Source organism: Globicephala melas, chromosome 6 (genome assembly GCF_963455315.2).
Source record: "Globicephala melas chromosome 6, mGloMel1.2, whole genome shotgun sequence".
Classification (NCBI taxonomy): Eukaryota; Metazoa; Chordata; class Mammalia; order Artiodactyla; family Delphinidae; genus Globicephala; species Globicephala melas.
In genome coordinates, this window is record NC_083319.1 from 90,648,952 (window position 1) to 90,663,397 (window position 14,446).

The 14,446-nt window shown below is 45.0% G+C and overlaps 1 protein-coding gene across 11 annotated transcripts in view; it reads left to right on the forward strand.

Moving 5' to 3' along the window:
• LOC138842729 (uncharacterized) overlaps positions 1-14,446 on the forward strand; it is a 45,815-nt gene that overhangs the window by 11,480 nt on the left and 19,889 nt on the right. For 10 of the 11 annotated variants that reach the window (XR_011377553.1, XM_070045794.1, XM_070045801.1 and 7 more), the window contains exons 2-4: positions 3,527-3,654; positions 5,335-5,441; positions 13,553-13,628. The gene's annotated coding sequence lies outside the window, so the exon portion shown is untranslated. Of the gene's footprint in view, positions 1-3,526; positions 3,655-5,334; positions 5,442-6,987; positions 7,054-13,552; positions 13,629-14,446 lie in introns of all 11 variants that reach the window. The other variant, XM_070045798.1, reaches the window with a different exon arrangement.

Sequence of the window (14,446 nt, forward strand, 5' to 3'; positions counted from 1 at the left end):
TATGTGTTCCTTGACGGAAATGGGAAAAATAGAAAATGTAAACAAAGAACTAGAAGTTATAAAAATAAAAACAAATGAGAACAGTAGAACTGAAAAATACAACAATCAAAAAACTTTGCTCAAGAGTAGACTGGAGATTACAAAGCATAGAATCATGAACTTCGAAGAGATCAATACAGTGTACCAAATGTACAGAGAAAAATAGGCTGAGGGGTAGAGATGGGAGAAAGAACAGGATCTCAAGAACCTGTAAACAGTAACAAAAGCACTAACATTCATATCATCAAAGTTCCAGAATGAAAAAAGAGAGCACGTAGGACTGACAAAGTATTCAAAGAAATAATGACTAAAACGTTCCCAATTTTTTAGAAGACATAAGCACACATTCAAGAATCTGAGCAAATCCAAAGAGGAAAACCACAAAGGTATCCTTGTCAAGACGCGTCGTAATTAAACTTCTGAAAAGTAGAGACAAAACAAATCTCGAAAGTGGACAGGCAGAAACGATGCATCACTTATTGAGAAACCAGTTCCAATGACAGCATATTTCGTGTCTAAAATTATGGAGTCAGAAGCATTGACATAACATTTTTCAAGTAGTAAAAGAAAAGAACTCTCAGCCACAAATTCACACTTTTTATATCCACTTTCTTGTTTGACTTATATTAATGGACTACTAACTCATCTTTCTATATCCGGGTCTGCCATCACACTTCTCCAAAAATCTAGTCACAGTATTTCCAGAGTGATCTTTCTGAAAAAGAAGCAAATTTTTCTTATAAAAATACCTGACTGTGTTATGAAACTTTTCTCTCTTCTAAGTTACCAGGTAAAACCCTTCAACGGATTCCCATCTTCCTTGGAGTAAAAGCTCCCATCCAAACTCTCTTTGTCCTTTTGGGCTGCTGTAAGATTATCCTGCAGCTTGGGTGGCTCCTAAACAACAGGAATTTTTTTTTCTCACGGTTCCGGAGGCTGCAAGTTCAAGAATAGGGTGCCAGTATGGTCAGATGAGGGCCCTCTTCTGAATCACAGACTTCTCATTGTATCCTCACATGGCAGAAGAGCTTAGGGAGCTCTGTGGGGTCTCTTTTATAAGAGCACTAATACCATAATCATTTCCCAAAGGCCCCACCTACTAATACTATCAGCTACGGAAATTAAGATTTCAATGTATGAATTTGGAGGGGAACACAAAGACTAGACCATAGCACTTACTATCCATACATGGACCATGCATGATCTGGCTTCTACCACACTCTCCATTGTCTTCTTTTCCTACACTCCAGTGAGCATTTCTCTCTCTTTTTTTTTTTTTTTTTTTTTTTTTTTGCGGTACACGGGCCTCTCACTGTTGTGGCCTCTCCCGTTGCGGAGCACAGGCTCCGGACGCGCAGGCTCAGTGTCCATGGGTCACGGGGCCTAGCCTCTGCGCAGCATGTGGGATCTTCCCGGACCGGGACACGAACCCGTGTCCCCTGCATCGGCAGGCGGACTCTCAACCACTGCGCCACCAGGGAAGCCCCAGTGAGCATTTCTTATACTGATTATGAATGGAACTTCTTTCTGGACTGATCCTTAACCATTCATTTTCTGGCAACCCTGAATTTATCTTCTCTTTTCCTCAAAACTTCACCCTTCCTTCATGTTACATATCCATTTCAATTGCCTTCTACAGGAAGCCCTACTGATATCGCCCATATACTACTGTCCACAGAGTGAATTAAGGTCTTACCGTGTCTTCCTATAGCACTCTGTAATATCTTGTACGGTAACTATGGATTTTCTTATTTGAGTGTCACAGTACATTGAATTCTAGGTGGCACTCTAATGATTTTAGTAACAGTAACACTGGTGCCTAGTTTAACCCGTGACATACTTTAGGTGTTCAATAAATGTTTGTTGAATGAGTGAATGAATGAATGGTCAATTTGAAATCTTAATCATGTTACCTTTCCAAAATCTGTTAAAAGATACCACCGTTTTCCAGAAGATTAGGGATTGAGGACCTTAAACTTGATTTAACAGAGGAAATTTTTACTCATACATCATGCTTAAATACCTCAAAGTAAAACCATAAACCCAGGAATGTAAGGTTATCCATTTGGACTTTCACGCCAATAACTGATATCTCCTGCCCCGACTGTATTAGATGGTTTCGATGCTCCACTCATATCTCCCCAGCACTCATCCTTCCAGTATATGCTGATAGAATCATGCTGCCACCTGCAATTATCCACCTTAGGGCAGGCCAGAAGTGTACAGGAGTTAATGTATCTGGGTGTAGCTTTCAACCAAGGACAGAGGGGACTGGAAGATAGGTACTTCAAGTTTCTCACCGATTCTTGGGATAACTCTGAGACATGTTCTGTAGAGTTTCACAGAACTCCCCTGAAGTACTGGCAGCAGTTCCCTGCAGGAGTAATTTTTATTCGGTAATGCACCTCTGTTGGCTGCCTTCCATGCCTCCATTCTCAATTCCCACTCCACTTCTGAGTTTTCTGGAAGCACCTCCCAGATGAGCAGTTTGCACTCAAATTATTGCCTCAAGTTCTGCTTCTAGGGGAATTCAATTGATAGCCTCCTAACAACCCAGTGCTGCTTACAGAGCCGTCACTGGTACAAGTACCAAGGCACGGCACATTATGTATCACTCCTCCTAAATCCTAATATTTTTAAACAGATAGGAAAGAGCATGACCTTGAAGAGAAAAAGAGTTTATATGAGGACGGCCAATGGATAAAGGGAAGGAGAGACAGTGCCATTTGTTTTCCATTAATGATGGTGTGAAATGTATGGGCAGATGGTCTAACAGGTGTGACTATAATTTGAGGAGCCTGCTCCCTTGGTTACAGAAGACTGCTGTTGTTATTATTATGGAACCACAACCTCATGACTTTATTGTTTCACTTGATGTAACCTTCTCCTTTACCCTTAAATCTTTCTACATCACTGAATTGCAGCCAATAGATTTATTTTCTCCCTATGGCTCCATCACAAAAAAAGACACACATGTGCGCGCGCGCGCGCGCACACACACACACACACACAGAGTTTTGTGTATGCCAGTGCTAGAAAAGACAAGCTCATGGTGCATGTATGCAATGGATATTGTACATTACACGTCTGTGTGAAATAGTCTTCTGCAGGTTCCTATGTTTATTTTATGAATAATTAACTTTAGTAAAGTTAATTTCCTGAAGATCTTGTTGAAGACTGAAGAAAGGAAGTAAATTGTAAAGAAAAAGACTTTGAAACTTGCCCTTTTTGCCCTCTCTTTGTGTCTTAATGAACAAAGGATAACTGGGCCTTTTTTGAAGCCTTTGCTTGAGTTGAAGACACAAAATGCAACCTGTACTCTTATCATAATATGTTCAGTTCATGAGTACACAAACTTATAAACCGTGAATTTCCCTAAAGTTATTATACCATTTAGAAGATGTTTGCTTGGACGTTTACTTAAAACCAAACAATTGAGGTCTATATGTCCAAATAATTTCCTTCTCTCTTGCTGTCTCCATTTCAGTTTTCTGAGTTTCTGGGAAGGCCTGGTTTCCCCAAAGGAACGATTTCTGGTAGAAGTCTGAAGGTCTGACCCAAGAAAAACAAATCCAGTACAGCCAATGAATTGAGGACAAGAAGGTTTCCAATCAGGTAGGAACATTTAATCTCATACATTACGATCACCTTAAGTAAGGTGTGCTGATAGCTGGATATGATTTAACTGCTTGGAAAAAGATGCATATATATTATATAACCTACCCCACAAGGAAGCTGTTCTCAATTCCCTTAGAGGTTGTGGTGCTTATCAGAGAGTGCCTTGGGGGAAAATGAATACAATAACAGTATGATGCTTTTTTTTTTTAATTTTTAGCTCATTGTTGCCAAGTACACTTGGTGATCTTGGTGCCTGTGGTTGAATCCCAGGAGGTTAGACATGTGGAACAGCACATTAACCCACTTTAGTATTTTCTCCCAAGACAAGTCATTTTTATAGGTTGTCTCCATGGTCTTCTAGTTGCTTATCAAAATTAAGCATCAAGTCTTCTAAGTGAGCAATAGCCCCAGTCAGTGTGAGGAAATCAGCTTGGTTCTTATTGGGGCACAGCTTCTTGGTCTTGGCACAAAGTGAGTTCACATAGGGAGTTAGAAGGAGGAGAATGGGGCATGCGAAAGGGGAGTTCTGTTTTCTCATTGACCTATGCATGTTGAAACTCCACTAACAGCTTTATTTTCATTAGCAATTTGTGATTAAAAACTTAGGGTAAAGGGAATAATGAAGCTGTCCCATTATATGGCAGGACAAAAGATAGTAGTGACATCAAAATCAGGGCCTATCCATCTCGTTTGCAGTTATATACTGAGTGTTTAGCATAGCATTTGACCCCTCATCAGTATTCAATAAGAAGATGCGTGTTGAATGACTCAGGGATGAATTAATGAACGAAAAAATTTAATATGGTAGAAAATGTGTTTTATCCTTGTATTTTCGTGTGTTGACTTCAATGCACAACCTAGAAATTGAGAATTATGTTTTATGTGGAGGACATACTGAGGACTGAAATCAGGAGACAGCCTCTCAGATAGCTGTGAAGAGGTAAGGGAGGGCGCAGGGTATTTAGAGGTTCTTCCAAAAAAAAAAACCAGGTAGTTGGAACATCAAAAGATTACTGTTAATTAAAGAAACTAGACATCTTAAGTTAATAAATGTAGCACTTTTCTATATATGGTGAGATGCAAGAATCTGGTCTCCTGGAAATCAGTCCCTTGATGTTCACTTTAATTATCTAGGGCCAGTATCCTGTTTTCTCCATCCTGAATCCCCTCAGGGTGCGGCTTTGGGTGTGGCTTCAGTGGCTGATGGCTTGATGGCTATAACATCCTGTGTTACCGATAAGGCTGGCTACATTCTTTGTCTACATAAATGACTTGAATATGGATAGCAAATCTGTGGATTTGTGTAATTCTTGGAGCACTTTTATAAGGACAAAGTTAAGGCAATTTCAGAATCACTAGTGGCTAAAATTGCTACTTACACTTTTCCACTGGTAGGTAGTCATCTGCTGTTGCTGTCTTCAGTAATCTGCTGTTGCTGTATTCCCAAGGGATAACAAAAGCCATTTAATTCAAGAAAGAAATGTAAAATTTAGCACAATGCAGCTTCCACAAAACCAAACACACAAACACACACCCAACTCTCGCAGATATGAAGTAGTAATCTAAAATAGAATCCTGGAACTAATTGCAAAACAAGAGCAAATGTACTCATATTGGATCATTTTATTCTTTTATTAATGTTTGATACATATATGTATTTATTATTAAAATTCAAAGTTGCTATATGGGCCGCGCGCGAAGACATGGGGGAGAAGCTGGAGCTGAGGCTGGAGTCGCTCTTGGGGACCGAGCCCGCCGTCTGCCCGTGGCCGCTGCCGGTCTACGTAAGTGCCGCCCGTCCCCTCCTCCCGGAACGCAGCTCCTCTTCCCCAACGGCGCGCGCTGAGCCCACTGAGAAACGGAGCGACTCGAGTCGCCAGACCCTCTTTGGAGCCCCCCTTCCCGCCCCGCCGTGGTTCTCCGCGGCAGTTTCCAGCCCCCGCGCGCAGGGTGGGCAGAGGGGAGCCGGCGCCGGCCGGGGGGCACAGACTCGGCCGCGGGGACTCCGCGCTTCTGCGGGGCGCCCGAGCCGGTCTGCGGTTGGCTCTGCAGGGCTGGGGACCCCGGTCCCCCCGGGCCTGGAATGTCGGCGGGCTTGCCCTTCTGTACTTTAGGATCTGACATGTAGGGTTTCTTTTTCCTGGTAGTTTATTCTTAGCGCTGTCAACGTGCTTAGTTGTTTTTTGTTGTTTTTTTTTTTCAGGTCACCCTTTCCTCCCTCTCTCCAGTTTTTTTGTGTTTCTGTTTTGTTTTGTTTTAGTTAGGCATTTTGTCCCTCTGATCTTGAGTGGGTGGGCTGGCAGGACACTTGGAGAGGAGGCGTTCTGTCCCCTGATCTTGAGTGGCCTTTGGAAAATGACAGGCCAGACGGAAATGTACACAGGCGTCCGGTGATTCCAGAAATGCAGCGTGTCCGGCTAGGTGGGCGCCCGGCCTCTCGTCCCCCGTGGCGGTGTGGTGCGCGTGTTCCTTGTGTTGTTAGACCTGCGCGGTCTCCTAGGAGTTTCGACTCGCCCAGGAAACAAGAGTCGGAAGTCGATGCAAAACGGAAGTGGTTTATTGAAGGCCGGTGCACCGGGGTTCCTTGGTCCTCACGCAGGAGGTCGAAGAAGGAACCCTTTTGGGCGCGAATATATCAGTTTTATAGCTTCCCACTTCCCCGTATGTAAATTATAGATTTGGTTGTGTTCTGCTGATTGGTCCCGGCTTAGGCTCGGACCAGAGAGGGAACTTGTCCCCAGCTGCCTGATTGGTCTTTGACAGACACCTTTTTTACATTTTGTTATCTCCCTCCTTCTCCCCAGCTGCCTGATTGGTCTTTGACAGACACCTTTTTTACATTTTGTTATCTCCCTCCTTCTCGGAAGGGGGCCGGACATCCTGGAAATTCACCCATTGTCTAAGCAGCCCCTATTGTCTGGAGAGTTCTTAATCATTAGCTGGAACAATGTCCCTCGAGTCCCACATTCCCCCCTTTTTCTTGTGACTATTGATTCCAATCATGCGAATCTCAACCTTCTGTTCGTAAACTTTGGTACTGTTGTCTTAACATTAGAACTTGTACAGTACTGATACGTTCTCTAATAAATGCTATCAAGCGATTTAGAACACATGGTCCAAAAGTTAAAATCAACAATAAAACAATAAGAGGTCCCAACAGAGTAGAGATTAAGGTGGTAAACCAGGGGGACTTATCAAACCATGATTGAAACCATCCTTTTTCATTCTCTCTCTCCCTTTGCCTTTTATCTAAGCGTTCCCTTAGTTTATCCATGGTTTTGGTAATGGTTCCTGAATGATCAATATAAAAGCAACATTCTTCTTTTACAGCGGCGCATAATCCCCCTTCCTTAAGAAACAGCAAATCTAGGCTGCAACACCATTTCTGAAAGTGAGGTGAGTGATTCCTTTAGTTATGGAACTTTCTAATGCTCGAAGGTCGATGTCTACAGCCTGTCTTAAACTTGCATAATACTGGGGTTGTTGTATGAGGGCTGTGGTTCCTGTTCCTATCCCGGCAGATATTCCTAGTCAGTCAGTAAAGGCAATAAAACCAAAATTATAAGTCTTAGGTTCGTAGAAGCTTGAGTTTGAGCGGGTTGTCGGTTCTTTGGGCCCGCCATCCTGATGATGCCGTCGCTGGTGCAGCCTTCACATGTGAAGCATGGATCCAGGCAGCGATGCCGTCCACTTTTATGGCCGTTGGGGTGGTGAGGAGGACGGTGTATGGTCCTTTCCATCGAGGTTCCAACATCTGGGTTCGATGCCGACGGACGTATACGGAGTCTCCGACTTGGAAAGGATGAGTTTCTCCCGGTGTTCCCGGTTGGTAGGCCTTGGTGAGTTGGGACCATATTTCTTTCTGGACCAATTGGAGTCCCAGTAGCCTAGCATATAAGTCAGTGTTATTTTGACAATCAGGTTTTATTTCTTTTCCTAAAGTGAGGAGGGGAGGCGGGGCACCATATAATATTTCAAAAGGAGTAAGATGGTATCGGGAAGGTGTATTTCTAACCCGGAATAGGGCCAAAGGAAGGAGCACCGTCCAATCGGTACCGCCAGTCTCCAAGGACAATTTAGTTAGGGTCTCTTTTAGAGTCCTATTCATTCTTTCTACCTGACCTAAACTTTGGGGTCTATAGGCACAATGTAATTTCCAATCAGTCCCCAAATATCTGGCCACATCCTGACTTACCTGGGCGACGAAGGCTGGACCATTATCAGACCCTATTACCTTTGATGCTCCAAATCGAGGAAAAATTTCTTCTAAAATCTTCTTGGCTACTACAGCAGCTGTTTCTTTCTTTGTTGGGAAAGCCTCTATCCATCCTGAAAAAGTGTCTACAAAAACTAAAAGGTATTTATTACCATACCTTCCAGGACGCACTTCAGTAAAGTCCACTTCCCAGTAAGTTCCTGGGCGGTCCCCCCTGAGTCTCTTTCCAGTTTCAAGTTTCCCTTTGCGAGCATTTACCTGTTGACATGGGACGCATTCCTGCACAATTTGTTCAGCTATTTTGTCATTCCAGGGGTTTCGTACCCGGCTTTTTGTAACAAGGCTACCATCTTTTTAGTCCCCAAATGTGTCCATCTGTGCATCTGTTGTAACATGGATTCTGCTTGCTGAGGGGACAAAGTTCCTTTTGTTGTGGCCGGGATGATTTCTTCATCGCGGCCTGGTTTTTCAGGAACTTTATGTGACAGTCCTAAAATGACTTCTCCCGATGCTATTTCTCGGGCCACTTGGTCAGCCATATTATTTCCCCTAATTATTGGGGTATTTCCTTTTTGATGTCCAGGGCAGTGGATGATACTGACTTTAGTAGGAAGCATGAGTGCAGTCAACAAAGCCACGATTTCGTCTTTGTTTTTAATTTCTTTGCCACCTGAAGTTAGTAGCCCTCTCTGTTGGTAAATGGCACCGTGGATATGAGCGGTAGCAAACGCATATCTACTGTCTGTGTAGATGTTTACTTTTTTATTCTCTGCCATCTCTAATGCCCTCGTCAGGGCAATTAATTCAGCTCGTTGGGCTGAGGTCCCTTGTGGTAGCGCCGCTGCCCATATGACTTGATTTCCGTCTACCACGGCTGCCCCAGTTCGACGCTTACCTTCCTCCAGGAAACTGCTTCCATCCGTGAACCAGGTGAAATCAGCATCAGGGAGGGGCAGGTCCATCAGATCTGGCCTACTGCCGTGTGCTGCGGCTAGTACTTCCTGACAATCATGTATGATGGTGGAGGCTTCCAAGTCAGGATCAGGTAGCAAGGTGGCTGGATTGAGTCCTGTGGCTGGAGCAAACTTGATGCGATCTGAGTTTAGCAACAGGGTTTGGTAATGGGTCATCCTGGCATTAGTTAGCCACCTATCCGGTGGTTGACGGACTACATTTTCCAGGGCATGAGGAGCTGTTATCGTTAGATTTTGTCCTAAAGTTAGTTTGTCAGCATCTTTGACTAGAACGGCCACTGCAGCGATTATCTTTAAACAGGTGGGCCATCCTGATGCCACAGGGTCCAATTTTTTTGACAAATAAGCAACTGGGCGATTCCAGGGACCCAATTTCTGAGTCAATACTCCTTTTGCAATGCCCTTATTTTCGGCCACATATAAATGAAAAGGTTTGGTTACATCTGGCAGTCCTAGGGCTGGAGCTGAAAGTAAAGCTCGTTTGATTTGGTCAAAAGCCCGTTGTTCCTTATCGCCCCAAATGAAAGGAGTGCTGTTTTTGGTTAGGGGGTACAATGGGGCTGCCAGCTCAGCAAACCCTGGAATCCGTAGTCTACAGAATCCGGCCGTCCCCAAAAATTCTCTAACCTGCCTGGCGTTTTTGGGAGCCGGAATTTGGGCCACCGTATCCTTTCTGCTCTCCGTGAGCCATCTTTGCCCCCCTTTTAATAGATACCCCAGGTAACTGACCTGTTGTTGGCATATTTGTGCTTTCTTGGCTGAGGCTCTATATCCCAGGGTTCCAAGTTCCGTTAACAGTTTTTCAGTACCCTTGATACAATCTTCTTGGGTCTCAGCAGCTAATAAAATATCATCAACGTATTGGAGTAATGTTACCTGGGGATTTGATTCTCTATATAATGCCAAATCCTGATGGAGGGCTTCATCAAAGATGGTCGGGGAGTTCTTAAATCCCTGAGGTAGCCGTGTCCATGTCAGCTGACCAGACATTCCCGATGTTGGATCTTTCCATTCGAAGGCAAAGTAGGGTTGGCTCAGGGGAGAGAGTCTTAAACAGAAAAAAACATCTTTAAGGTCCAAAACAGTATACCACGTATGTTGAGGTGGAAGAGTGCTCAGGAGGTTGTAAGGGTTTGGAACTGTGGGGTGGAGGTCTGCCACCCGTTTGTTTACCTCTCGTAGATCCTGCACCGGCCGATAATCATTTGTTCCTGGTTTCTTTACCTGCAGGAGAGGGGTGTTCCATGCTGATTGACATCTTATTAAGATGCCCAAGTCTAGTAGCCTCTGTATATGGGGACGGATACCGTCTTTGGCTTCTCTACTCATGGGGTATTGACGGACTGTTATTGGGGTGGCAGTTGCCTTGAGTTCCACTAGCACCGGGGGCCGATTTTTGGCCATCCCCATTCCGGCAGTTTCTGCCCAGGCTTGAGGGAACCGAGTTACCCAATTAGTAACATTAACTCGTGAGGATGAAGGCTGCTCGTATAATTTATATTCATCTTCTAATTTCATAGTCAATATTTGAAGTAACCTTCCCTTATTATCAGTTATGGTGGGACCTTCTGGCTGAAAGTGGATTTGAGCCCCTACTTTGGAGAGTAAATCTCTTCCCAGCAAAGGATAGGGGCATTCCGGAATAATCAAAAATGAATGGGTTACTCGTCCAATCCCAAGATCTACTGTCCTTCGTGTGGTCCATGAATATTGTTTATTCCCAGTGGCTCCTTGTACCCATGACCTTTTAGCTGAGATAGGACCTTTTGAGTGGAGAAGGACGGAGTGCTGGGCTCCGGTATCTACCAAAAATTGAACAGGTTCCCCCTCCACTTTAAGAGTTACCCGGGGCTCGGGGAGAGGGTTCGAGCCCTGACTTTCCTAGTCTTCTTTCAATGTTAAGATTTTGTTTTTGGTTGGCCTTCCTCCATTCTTTTTCTTAGGGCATTCTCTCGCCCAATGTCCTTTTTCTTTACAGTAGGCACATTGGTCCTTGTCTAATGGCTGCCTTCTGTCTGCCGTTCGCCCTTCCTGCCTACTTCTATCCCCTATATTTCTTCCTCCAACCACAGTGGCCAGTATCTTACTTAAATTCCTCTCCTGTCTCTTATCCCGTCTTATTTCACGGGCTTCCTGCTCTTTCTGCTTTCTTTCTTCCTTCTCTTCCTCTGTTTCTCTTTTGTTATATACTTTATCTGCCTCTTTTACTAAGTCCTGAAGCGAAAATCCCTGCAAGCCATCTAGCCTTTGTAATTTCTTCTTAATATCAGGGGCCGCTTGATCTATGAAAGCCATTGCTATAGTAGCCCTATGTCCCTCCGAAGTTGGATCATAAGGGGTAAAGCGTCTAAAGGCTTCCATTAAACGTTCCAGGAACACAGCGATTCCTGGGGCCCCTGAGTTACTTCCCTTACCTTAGCCAAATTAGTGGGCCGTCTGGCCGCTCCATGGAGACCCGCCACCAGAGCCTGGCGATACATTTTCAGGCGCTCCCTACCTTCCGGGGCATTGAAATCCCAGTTTGGCCTGACGAGTGGGAAACCAGCATCAATCTCGTTAGGCAGCTGGGTAGGTTGCCCATTGGCGCCTAATACATTTTTTCTGGCTTCCAAAAGAACCCGTTGCCTCTCCTCAGTCGTTAGGAGAGTCTGGAGCAGCTGCTGACAATCTTCTCATGTGGGCTGGTGGGAGAAAACAAGAGATTCTATTAAAGCGGTAAGGGCCTGTGGATTTTCGGAAAAAGTTGGGTTATGCATTTTCCAATTATAAAGATCTGCAGAGGAAAAGGGCCAATATTGGAGAGGTCTATTCCCTTGGCCATCGGGGGGGCCATATTCTCTAAGAGGTAGGGCAGTGGAGTCCGGGGAGATAGCCCTCCGGCTCCTAGTGCCCACTGAGGGACCCCTTTCTTCTTCCATCATGGATGGTTCCCTTGGTGCCGAGGGCAGTGGAGCTGGGGGTCCTCTAGGTGGTAGGGGATTCGGGGCCGGAGGATAAGGGGGTGGGGAATCCAAAAGAAGCAAATCGGACTGCGGGTCAGGATAAATCGCCTTCGGTAGATCCGGGGCGTCGGGTAGCTTCTCCGTGTTGGGGTTTTTCTTTAAGGCTAATATCTCCGACGCTGCTGATGTATGCGCGGACGTACCTGTTGAGGAAACAAAGGGCCGGACCCACGGAGGTGGGGAGAGAATTAAATCTTCCCAGACCAAGACATATGGTACTTGGTCTGGATGTCCGTGGGGATCTATATTAAATATCTTAGACTTCAGCAGCTTAATCTTGTCTAATAAAAAGGATCCTTCGGGGGGCCATCCTATCTGAAATGTTGGCCATTCAGAGGCACACAAAGTCTGCCACTTTCCTTTCTTTACCTCTACCGAAAAATTATGGGCTCTGGCCCGAACTTCGGTCCAATAGCTTAGGGTAAGGGAAAGAGGAGTCGTCATAGTTTGTCCCATTGTCGTCCGTCAGAGAAGAAGAATAGACCACAATACAGAAACAGTTAAAACTCCACGAAACACATATACGTATGGGCCACCGCGAGCTCGCTTCAAAACCGAAACTTCTTCAGATGGCAGTTACCACCAAGGGAACTGCCGAAACCGAGTGAAGGGGAGACAGAGTTTGCTTCTCCTTCCAGATGAGCCACCAGGGCGTCCCCTAGGGCTCATGGACGCCGGCTATTAGCACGTCTGCCTAGCCAGAGGTCCGATACAGATTCCATAATAAGCCGATTCTTACGGCTTTCCTCCGATAATGGCCCACAAAGAACAAGGGACAAACAGACAATCAAGCTCGAGCTTACCTGGTACCTCCAACTCCCGATGTTCTTGTGGTCCGGGGCGAGTGGAATCCCGGACGAGCCCCCAAATGTTAGACCTGCGCGGTCTCCTAGGAGTTTCGACTCGCCCAGGAAACAACAAGAGTCGGAAGTCGATGCAAAACGCAAGAGGTTTATTGAAGGCCGGTGCACCGGGGTTCCTTGGTCCTCACGCAGGAGGTCGAAGAAGGAACCCTTTTGGGCGCGAATATATCAGTTTTATAGGTTCCCACTTCCCCGTATGTAAATTATAGATTTGGTTGTGTTCTCCTGCTGATTGGTCCCGGCTTAGGCTCGGACCAGAGAGGGAACTTGTCCCCAGCTGCCTGATTGGTCTTTGACAGACACCTTTTTTACATTTTGTTATCTCCCTCCTTCTCCCCAGCTGCCTGATTGGTCTTTGACAGACACCTTTTTTACATTTTGTTATCTCCCTCCTTCTCGGAAGGGGGCCGGACATCCTGGAAATTCACCCATTGTCTAAGCAGCCCCTATTGTCTGGAGAGTTCTTAATCATTAGCTGGAACAATGTCCCTCGAGTCCCACAGTGTCAGGGTTTACGCTTGGGCCCCGCAGCCCACCTTCCGAAGGGAAAGCGCAGCGGGCGCCTTGGGCCGGCGCCTTTGGGGCGCCCTTTCGTGCGCTCGGCTTGCGGGGGACCGGCCTCCAGGCGACCCGGCGGGGAGGCCCGCGCGACCCGGCCCTCGCGCGGGCTCCGTGTGTGTCAGTTTGTGGAAAGTGTGTCGCGGCCGGGGTCGGGGTCGGGACGCTGGGACCACCTGGGAGCCGATGTAGAGGGATATGATTTCCATTTTCAAGGCGCATTCATCCTATGCAGGGAAACAGCCTAACATAAAATTTGCCTAACAAAAAATATATTAACAGGTGGAAAGACTATCTCCCAGTTGAACGGCGGATGCCTGGGACTCGTTTCACTGCTTTCAAAGTTCCTTTAAAAAAGGTGAGCAAAAGTTAATACCGTATTCTTCCAGAAATCTGAATTCACCATATAGAGCCCTGGCTCTCAACCCTGTCGTACTCCATTTTCCCTTTTTATAGCAAATACTTTTTAATACCTCTTTTACTATCCAGAAATGGGATTCATAGACAAATACAACCAACTTTTGTACTTAATTAAAAAACAAAAAAAACAATGCAATGCCCTAACTATAAATAAAGAATAAAGTAATTTATAAGAAAGTAATATGTATCTCAGTATGTAAATGTTTGGGGATGACTATACTAGAAATAAAGAAATAGTCAGTTACTTGTACCATGAATGCAATAAACTATGGACTTTGATTGGTAATGATGTGTCAGTGTTGGTTCATGAATTTTAACAAATGAAGCACACTGGTATGGCATGTTGATAATGGGGAAGGCTGTGTGGGGTGAAGGAGAGAGGGTGTAAGTGGGAACTGTGTACATTTTGCTCAGTTTTGCTGTGAATCTCAAACTGCTCTAAAACGAGTCTACTAATTTTAAAAAAAGTGTGTGTTGCTGACACTTGAATAACCAAAGAGATCAATGGAACAGGGTACATGTATAAGCCAAATACATGAAAGAATATTTAGCAGTGAAAGCCATCCTTCCTATATGTAGATATTCAAGAAGTATTTATTTCTGTGTCTATTTTCAGGCACTCTGCTTGGAGCTGGCAATACAGTGGTAGGCAAAATGGATGTGGTCCCTGCCTTCTGGGAGTTTAGAGTCAGGTTAGGAGACCAACATGAAATAAACAAACACAGAAATAACTATATAGAAGTGAGCTTATTTTCT